The sequence below is a fragment of the Pezoporus flaviventris genome, unplaced genomic scaffold (genome assembly GCF_033815535.1).
Source record: "Pezoporus flaviventris isolate CSIRO_AGI_PZ_B2104156 unplaced genomic scaffold, CSIRO_AGI_Pfla_v1 ptg000063l, whole genome shotgun sequence".
Classification (NCBI taxonomy): domain Eukaryota; kingdom Metazoa; phylum Chordata; class Aves; order Psittaciformes; family Psittacidae; genus Pezoporus; species Pezoporus flaviventris.
This window is the reverse complement of record NW_026892611.1, coordinates 3903601-3913400: the sequence shown is the minus strand read 5'-3', so window position 1 is coordinate 3913400 and position 9800 is coordinate 3903601. Positions and strand designations below refer to the sequence as shown.

At 56.7% G+C, this 9800-nt stretch overlaps 1 long non-coding RNA gene across 2 annotated transcripts; it reads left to right on the top strand.

Annotated features, from left to right (window-relative positions):
• The first annotated feature begins 7053 nt into the window (after nucleotides 1-7053).
• LOC133277745 (uncharacterized) lies at nucleotides 7054-9579 on the top strand. 2 transcript variants are annotated; one of them, XR_009746316.1, is made up of 4 exons: nucleotides 7054-7214; nucleotides 7608-7785; nucleotides 8147-8757; nucleotides 8963-9579. It is a non-coding gene; the product is annotated as an uncharacterized LOC133277745 (long non-coding RNA). The 2 variants fall into 2 exon arrangements; XR_009746315.1 differs by having other exon boundaries at nucleotides 7054-7785.
• Nucleotides 9580-9800: the final 221 nt, after the last annotated feature.

Here is a 9800-nt window from a genome sequence, read left to right as displayed (position 1 = left end):
GGGTACCGGCAGGTCTGTGGCGGGGCTCTGCGGGGACACAATGGTCAGCGCCGCCTTTAGCGGAAGGAGTATCCAATCTGGTCCTCCCCTGGTGCTCACCCGAGGCAGTAGCAGTGGGACAGGTTCTCTGAGGACGGACCGTGTCTGCGGCCGGGCCGCCGTTAGCAACCGTTTTGCCGTGGATACCTGGATCTTCTTCTATACTTGTGTCGTGGTTTAAACCCAGTCAGGCAACTCGTTCACTCCCTCCCTCCCTTCCCACCCTCCCCCTACTCCCGGAGGGACGGAGACGAGAATCGAAAAGAATGCAACTCCCACGGGTTGAGACAAGAACGGTCTAGCAACTAAGGTAGAACACAAACCACCACTGCCACCACCAATAATAACAATGATAAAGGAAAGAACAAGGGAAGAGAATACAGCACCTCACCGCCAGCCGACTGCCAGCTCGTCCCCCCAACCCAACCAAGCACCGACCGATGCCTCCTCCAACCCTGCAGTCTTAGCCCCTCCGGGTAACCATCAGTTACATCCTGGGCATGACGTGCTGTGGTATGGAATACCTCTTTGGTCAGTTTGGGTCAGGTGTCCTGCCTCTGCTTTCTCCCGGCTTCCCCTCCTCCCTGGCAGAGCATGAGGCTCACAAAGTCCTTGGCCAAACCAAAACATCATTGTTATCAGATCTGTTCCCAGCTACAAAGAAGGAGAAAAATGACTGCTAATGCTGAACCCAGGACAACTTGCTTGGTGCCCTTATGGCTGCACAGGTTTTACATCTATTCTGCAGTTGCTTTTGGGATCAGCATTTGAATTGTCATTCAGTTCTCCACCTCCAAACCCCAAAAGAAGGCAACTGAGCATGCAAGTGCTTTGTCTGAGAAGAGCCCAAAAATCTGTGTGTGGAAGTGAATAGCTGCTGGGGAAAGGCACCCACTGGTGCAGTCAAATGCGCTACTTCACTGCAGGCCCACCTGGGTTGTTGCACAGGCCAACTGTAGTTCAGCGTTTATGACGGGTCTGGGTTGTCTTATGTTTGTGGGTAACTGAATGCCCTCATTGCTCTGGTGTTGTTCAGCTGAGTTCTGCTCTACTTCCCGTTTGTTAGTGAGGGAATGGGTCAGCCTGGGTTGCTCTGTCACTTCAGGCAAATCACTCTGCTTGTGCACAGTGTTTTCACGTTTCCTGTGATGTTAATGACAAGGTTGGGGTGGTTTTAGGACAGGAGTGGGATTAGGCCACTCAGGAATTTAAATCCTCCTTGTGCAGGTAAGTGAAGTGCTGCTGCATGAGCTGGGAAGTTCTTGGCTTCAGCTGGAGCCTGTTATCTCCGTGGTGTGCGAGCTGAGCTTGTTGTAGTGCGGCCCAGTTCAGAGAAAACTACTCGTGTGTTTTTCTAGAGGTGGCAGACACTCAGGTGCTTTGTTCCATTTGTGTAGTGCTGAGCCTGGTCACAGGACTGCAATTTTCAACGCTTTTGGGCAAAAAACAATAGATTGAGAGTTCTCCCTAGTCTGCCGTTCTTCAAGCCCTAGCATGTTTCTCTTGGGCCTGTCCCCAACAGGCCCAGTTATCATCTCCCCTTCCCCCTTCCTACCTAGTTTAAAGCCCTGTCAATGAGCCCTGCTAACTCCTGCCCCAGAAACCTTCTCCCCCTCTGGGACTGATGTATCCCACCTGCCACCAGCAAACCAGGTGTCTCATATAGCAGCCTATGATTGAAAAACCCAAACCCCTGCCTTTGGCACCAGTCCCATAGCCATATATTGATCTGCAGTCTCTTCCTATTTATCTCTTCACCTTTGCTAGTAACAGGTATGGAGGCAAACACCACTCGTGCTCCACACCCTCTAACCAGCCGTCGCAGGGCCCTGAAGTCTCTCTTCGTTGCCCTTGCCTTGCTTGTAATAATTTCATCGCTGCCAACCTGAAAAACCAGCAGCGGATAGTAGTCAGAGGGCTGCACCAGATCAGAGAGTTTCCTTTTAACATCTCCAATCTGAGCCCCAGGTAGGCAGCAGACTTCCCTGTGGGATGGATCAGGTCGACAAATGGGCCCTTCTGTTCCCCTCAGAAGGGAGTCACCCACCACAATTACTCTTCTTCTTTGTTGAGGAAGTTCTAAGGCATGGGGGTGAGCGACAAGCCCTAGGTGACTTACTGGATGGATCTACCCCTCCATCACCATTTACCTGGCCCTGTAGTTCCAAGACCTCATACCTGTTGCTCAAGGGCAACTGGGAGGAAGGAAGGGATTGCGAGGGTTTTCGCATACCTCTCCGAGGAGGGACCTCCCTCCATACTTCCTTGTTCCTTAAGTTTACTCCTTCTGTCTGATGGTAGGAGGGAAGGGGATCTATCACTTGTTCAACCACTTCCCTCTGCCCTTGCCTTAGGGTGTGGCTCCACCAATCAATTTCACTTTCACACTCTCTGATAGCTCTCAACCTTTCAACGTCCTCCCTCAGTTCAACCACCTGCTCTAGCAGGTCATCTATTTGCTGACACTGCACACAAGCGGTGTCCCTGGCTCTCTCCGATACAAGTGCCAGGCTCAGGCATTCACTGCAGCCAGGGACCTGCACGGCCGCATGTCTGCAGGAAGGCTCAGTCTGGGTACCCACGTTATTCCTCACTACAGGTTTTGATCGAGTGGTGACCATGATCTATCTGGTTGATCGGTCCGTCTACGTCTCTTTGCACAAGCAAGCAGTCCTTCCTCCTCCTGCGCTCCAGCCGAGTCCTCTTGATCAGGCGCTCGCCCCACTCGCCTGCCCGCGCAAACTGCCTCGCCGCGCTCCCTCTGCAGGGTTTTAAGCGCTCACAGCTGCCGCCGAGCCTGCTGGCTCCGCCCCCGGTCAGTCAGCTACTCGCGAGAGCTGAGCTGCCGTCTCCTGGGCAAGGCCTGTTGAGGAGTTGAGGCTCCCTCCTCAATGGCTTTTGTCGCTCTGAGTTGAGGCTCTTGGATGCTGATCTCTCCCCGCTCCACTCCGGTGTTGCAGGCGTCCTCTCTCACTCTACTCACCTCAGCAAGGGGTACTTGGAGTCATTGAAGGGTTTAGGCTTCCAGATGATCAGAGTGACTACTCCCCAAGCCTCTCCTGGAGCCCACTTTCTCATTCAGTCATCTGTTACAGTCTCCCTCTTCCTCAAATAGTGTCTGGCCACTGTACCCACTCTTCCTTACCAGATGCCTTACAGACCAGACTCTCACTACTGCCAGTCTTAAAGATCCTCTGCATGAAAGCTGGAAGCAGAAATAAAAAGAAAGTCTTAAAACATCTAATAACCTAAAGAGACAAACCCTCCAATAAAACCCTCCCCACTCCAGGGAGGAAGGAGACCACGGTGATTCATGAAGCCAGAAACAAGGAAGAAAGGTAGGCTTAGCCTATCTTCCCTCACCATTGCCTGGACCCCGAGAGCCAAGAGGTTAGCACTGAGGACTGGGCACAGAGGGACTGAGCCAGCTCCAGGAACCAGAGCTGGATGGAGACAGGGGCATCCTAAAGGAGCCACCACCTGATCATCTGTCCAAGCTGCTCCTAGATGAGAAACTTTGCAAGCACATGCCGCTGGGTGACAGCCAAGCATCATTTCTGAATATAGGTCTGGTCCCACAAGAACACCATCTCCTTGCCCTGCCCGTGCTGGAACTGCTCCAGGGACAGGACTGAGCAGTGAATACATCCCACATCCCAGGAGTGCCTCCACCATTGCTCCTGCTACACTAAGGATGCCCAAGTTCATGGACAAATGAAGTATCAGTGGCGACAAGTCAGCCCTGGGTGATGCCCAGAGACACTCCCCAGCTCTGTCCCCATGTTCCTCATCTGTCTGGGTGACTCCCCAGGCTAAAATCAGACCAAGGAACTTGCTATCGGTTAAACAGTGTGTTACCTCCTGGCCTGGTTTCGCTTAGTGGTGCAGACACAGGTCTGCTATGAGTTTTTGCCATTATTTTCCAGGTCAATTAATGTGAGAAACAATTTACGAAGGATTTATACAGGTTACAAAACATGTTTCTTAGAGCGAGAAGTGTTGCTGCTACAGGTGTGACGTGAAGACGACAACCAGGTTTGGTCACTTACAGAATAAAGGGTGTAAAGCTCATACTTCCCTTGGGTTTTTTAGAGCCATCTAAAAAGCAGTTTTAGAAGTGCAGTTGCAAGAGCTGTTTTTGAATTAAAAGCTTCAATTTGTATCAAGAGTATCTCAGAATATTCTGAATGCAGCTCAGCACGGGCTAGATTTGTGCTGACAACACAATTGCTGACATGCTCTTACAAATATTGTTCTTCTCACCTTCTAGTTTCACAACCTTTTCTTTTTTTTCTTGCCTGGAAGTCAAGGTTACAGTCACCACGTGCAGGCACTGGAGAGATGGAGAACTGTGGAGTGCTTGGTGAGGAAGGCCCCAGGCTGGAGATGGGGTGGCTCCTATGCCCTGGACCTCACCTTCCCCGCTGGAGCCCAGAGCACTGTGCACCTGTGAAGCAGCCAGGCCCGGCCCGGCCCTTGCTTGTGGCGGGATTCCCACAGCGTGGCACAGTCCAGTTTGGAAGTGCCCGTGGGCTGCCCGCTGCGGGAGCTGTGTGCCACGAGGCTCCACAATGGGCAGGGCCCTATGGACCCGCAGCTCAGGAGGGGCTGCAGATGGTGCCAGGCCCTGGCCTTGGCCTCGCCGCAGCCATCTGGCTGCTCGCCTTCGAACGGCTCCGAGTTGGACGTTAGGAAGAAGCTCCTCTGCAGCAGCAGCAGCAGCTCGTTGGGAGTGGTGGCTGTGGGCGGCTGCTCCTTCCTGTTCTCCCAGCGCAGCTTGCTGAGTTCGTTCCGGAGCTCACCGCGGGCCTCGCTGCTGCTCCAGGCTCCTCTGGCCAGCTCCTTCGCCAGCTGATGCTGCAGGCTCTGTGCCTGACGGGCGGCGGCGTGCTGGTGCTGCATTTCCCCTGCAGCTTGCACCGCGCTGCCTCCTTGGAGCGCAGCAGCTGGCAGATCTGCTCCTGCCGCTGGGTGAGCTCCCGCAGCCGCTGGAACTCCCATGCGTGCCTCTGCTCCCAGTTGGAGCGCAGCCGTTTGGCCAGGAGCCGCCGGTCCCTCTCTGCCACGTCCTGCCGGTCCCCCTCTGCCACAGCGGCCTGTGGCTGCCCTGCCCTTGAGCCTGCCCAGGTGCTGTTCCTCTCTGCGTCCTGCCATCCCTGACCCCCTAAACGCAGGACTTGGACAAGAAAACATCGGTCATCTAATGCCGTCTGAGCAGTCTCCAGTGCGCGTCTCCAGTGCGCGTACGGTTCTACTCATGGGTTTTTGAGTCCTCTTGACTAGTCTGTCTCTGAACATTAGGACACGTGCTGGGTATCTTGCCATAAGAAGACTCCATCTAACATGAGCAAAACGTGGAGCTCAGGGCACCCCAAGGGGACGCAATTGACTGGGGGAAACAGGCCTCTTTCCCCTCCCAGCATCGCCCTGCCTCTCATGTTCTGAATTGCAGGTTGCCGTGGTGCCCTTTGTGACAGGCCCTTAGTGATGCGCCCTCCGTTACCCACTGTAGTGCCCTTAGTGATGTGCCCTCCGTGACCCACCACGGTGCCCTTTGTGACGTGCCTTTGTGATGTGCCCTTGGTCACACCCCAGGGCACTGTATAAAAGTCAGCAGGCCACATCCTTCGTGCCAGTGTCCGGCAGGACGGTGACGGGACAGAGCGGGAGCGAGAGACTGGCGCAGACCCCTGAGCGCAGCCCACGTTGTTCCCCACTGCCCCAGCAGCCCCGCAGTGCCGAGACACTTCTTTCAACCCTACTCGTTCCTCACCCCTACCCTTTTGTCCGGCAAGGATGGAAGAGGAACGCGCTGCACACATGCGGTTTATCCAGACTTCCCTGCAGAGCTCAGAGAAGGTAACCGCAGCCGTTTCCAGGCTAGCAGTGCCCGTGTCTCCTGATGGGGCCACTGGCTCTGCTGCCAGGCTGCTGGGGGCTGCTGGCTGGGCAGAGCTGCTCCCCCGGGTCTCCTGCACAGCACTGCAGCCCCACTGCTCCAGTCCCGCTGGCCACGTGCCCCCCCTTCTCATGCTGCCTGTTTGTGTCTCCTTCTTGTGGGCCTTGCCATGTCCAGTGCCTCTGGACTGGCTCCTCTGCCCACTGCAACTTGTCTGCTTCAAGGTGTCCCTTGGCCACCTAGAGGTGGCAGGGGTGCCTTCCCCATGGCGTGGGGGGTTAGATCCATCCCCGGGGAGAGAGGGACTGCAGAAAGACTGACGTGACCGTTTTCCTCCTTGCAGACCCTGGATGCCGTGGACGTCCTGCTGGAGAGCTTGGTGCTCAGCTCCCCGGGCTCCAGGGACCTGTGGAGAATTTTGCAGGTGTGGCATTTGCAGAGAGCAGGGCTGGGAGGTGCTGTTCCTCTCCCTGGAGGGAAGGGAGCATCCGCTCTGAGCACACTGTGTCCTCGCAGCGCCATGCCCACAGCACGCTGCAGGGAGGGTGCTCAGCTCTCAGGGAACCCAGACGTGGCCCACCGTGCTCTTCCAGGAGCCTGTGTCCCCTGGCTGCAGTCAACCCCACTTCCCATCTGCAGCCTCCTCCCGTGCCATGGCAAAGCCTGGCCCGTGGCACTTGTGGGCCAGCTCCATCCCCAGAACTTTCCTCGCACCAAAGCAGCGGGAGGCACTGACCCCTCTCCTCAGGCACCGCAGCAGTGGCAGCGGGTGCTGCCCTTCTTCCCATGCCTCGCAGTCCCTCCTGCTTTTCCGCCCAGGTCTGACCGGGGCAGAGACCCACTGGGACCTGCCTGTCCTGCACAGGGAGCCCAGCTCTGAAGTTCGGCACTCCTGACTTCTCAGGGAGCCGTACGCCCATTCCCCCATTGCAGGATCACCGCCCCCCGGGAGGGTGCTGCCCAAAAGCCCAGCCTTCACGGAGAGGGAACACAGGCCTGTGCTCACGGGGAGGGCACAGAAAGAAGCAGACTCTACCCTGGGGTGGCATCTGCCTCCCTTCAGGGCCACAAGGACTGCATGAGTCCAGCCAGGACTTGAGCAGTGCTGCTGCTGCTGCTGCTGGCACGGGCACCAGCTCCCAGGGCACAGCAGCACTTTCTCTCCTTCCAGATGCTGCTGCCCTTCATCAACATCAAGCACCCAGCTGTATGTGAACGGGCCGTGGCAAGGATCGCAAAGCTGGCCGATTTGATGGCCAGCTCTTCCTCAGTGCAGGTAGGGAGGCAGGCACCCTCCAGCCAGGCTGTCTCCCACTCCCTGCCCACCGTGGGCAGCAGCCTGCGGCTCAAGATGCCTGAGGCATTCAGCACGGCTCTGCCCTGGGCAAGGGTCTCGGCTTCTCTTTTTCCCATGTTTTTTCCTCCCCAGTGCCCTTTCTGCCAGCAGCCATCTTGGCCCCCAGTCCTGTGCAGGTCAGCACTGCCCAAGGAGCATGGCGGGAGGCCAGGCCTGGCAGCTCTCCCTGCCCGGCTGCCCAGCTCGCTGCTCTGGGAGGGCCCTGCACAACTCCGACCCTCCAGGATCCTTCCCTGGGGCAGTCTCAGGTTCGGAGCTTTTGTTGCGCTGCTGCCCCTCAGCCCTTCTACCTGTCCTGCCTCCCTTGCCCAGGTCTGGAGCTTGCTTGGACACGACCACAGCTCTTCCCACTATGACATCAGCAAGGACCGCTTGCTGGGACAGCTGCTGGGACGTCTCATTGTTTGCTGGACTAGCAAGATCTGGGCGATCCAGCAGGAGGCTTTGGTTGCTCTTCATCACCTCTCCATATTCATCCAGCACCAAAAATGTAAGAGAAGCTCTGTGGGCTTCATCCCTCCACACACAGACGTCTCCTCATAGTCCTGCTTGTTTCCCCAAGTATTGTAGTGGATTCTTTTTGTGCTTGCTGGAGGCTGTCCAGGGCAGCCTGCCCTCTTCCCTCACCTCCTTTGCCCGTCACAGCTGCTTCCCGCAGCATCCCAGCTATTGTTTTGCTGCAGAAGCCGAGTGCTCACCACAAGTCCGGCACTGCTCTTTGCTGCTCTCCTTCCCACTCTTCTCAGGGCCTCTCAGAACCCAGCAGTTCCATGGTCCCCATAGCCAAAGCTGTCACTGATGGTAATCAGTGCTGTGTCCTAATGACTTTTCCGTGATCCCCTCATGTTTAGGCATGACGTCACCTCAACCAGACAATTGTCATGATCATCCAGAGCATCCCCAGGATGGAGGGAAGAGGGAAGCAGGGAAACCCTCCTGTCTTTCTCTGTGCAGCACGATTAGCATGGCAAAGGTAATGAGCTTCTTCCTTGCTGGGCCTCTTGTCTGGGGCATCAGAACGAGACTGGTGTAAGCAAAGGGATCCAGAACCAGCGGGCTTGGCATGACCTCACTGTCCCTGGTCAGAGGGTTGCTGCTGTTCTGGAGCAGGGACTTCAGAGGGCTGCACTCCAGGGTCCCTCCTCTCTCACCTAGGGACCTCTCTTCTTATCCTCTACTCCGCAACGACTCCAGCCCCTGCTGCCAGCTTTCCCGTGGGTCCTCTCGCCAGAGCTGCTCTCACTGCCCAGCTGAGCAGCACTATCAGGGCACTCAGTGTAACACGTCTTCCCCGCCTTCCTCCTTCCTGCAGGCATTTGGGGAATACCTCCACCCTCCTGATAAGGCAGTCATCGTCCTCAGGGCCATAGAGGCCATGAGAGACTCATGCGTATGTGACAAGGAAGAGTTGATCAGCGTTGTGAACATGGCCGTGGCAGAACCTGCCTCCTGGCTGACAGAGGTAAGCAGCCTGTGGCTGCCCTGTCCTCCAGTCCTTCCAGGCACTGTTCCTCCCTACATCCCATCTCCCCTCACCCAGGTGCTTCAGGCACCTTGAAGCCATTTCATGCCAGTAGAGTAGGATGGGAAGGGCAGCTGTTTCAGCAGCAGCTGAGGAAATGGCTGCAGTCTGGTGGCAGCACCACCCTCACCCGTGTGCTCTCCAGGTGCGGATCATCACGCGCTGCATCTATAACAACTTGCAGCACATCAGCGCAGCATCAGCCCGGTGCAGCCTGAAGTCGCTGTTTCTAAGCATGGCAGAGCAGAACCCCAGGGAGATGATCTTGAGCCTTATAGATATCTCTCCAGCATGTAACAGGTACTGACCCCCACAGCCCTCGTGGGTTTGTTCCATGTGGGGAGAGGGACGTGGAGGCCCACAGAAAACTGCAGGACACCCCTGAGGAGCTGGGCCCTGTACCCCATCACTCTCTCCTGCCCTGCTGGGTTGGCCAGGCCTGCAGTAGCCAAAGCTGTCCAAGCCAGACCCGAGGCCTGCCACGAGTTTCCTCCCTGCCCCACAGGGAACAGTTTCAGCCCCCTCCTGCCTGCCCCATCTGGGACCTGGGCACTCCCAGTGAGGGGTCAGGAAGGGCCAGGGCTGCAGCACAGCCTGGCTGCTGCAGGGCTGGCCCAGGCACCGTGTGGTGGCCAAGGCAGCCCTGCTGACAGTGTTCTCTTTCAGCAAAGTTGCTCAGGCCATGTGGGAAGCGCTGCTGTCCCAGCCCCTCATCTTGGTGAAGGTCTTGAGGGAGCTGAGAAGGAACCTCCAGCACCTGCAGTTACGTATCGGAAGCAGATTCTGCAGAGTGAAGTTCTGTATCCAGCTCTTGGCTGTGAGTAACCAGACCAGTCCTTGCTCATACTCAGGGCTGTGCCTGCCTCTCCAGAAACACAGGCACAGCCCTCTTCCCTGCCATCTGCCCCCAAACAGTCACCTCCTCTGGGAAACAGGGATGCAGCCCGTTAGGGCCAGCCCAGCGCCAGGTTCCCCTGTGCCAG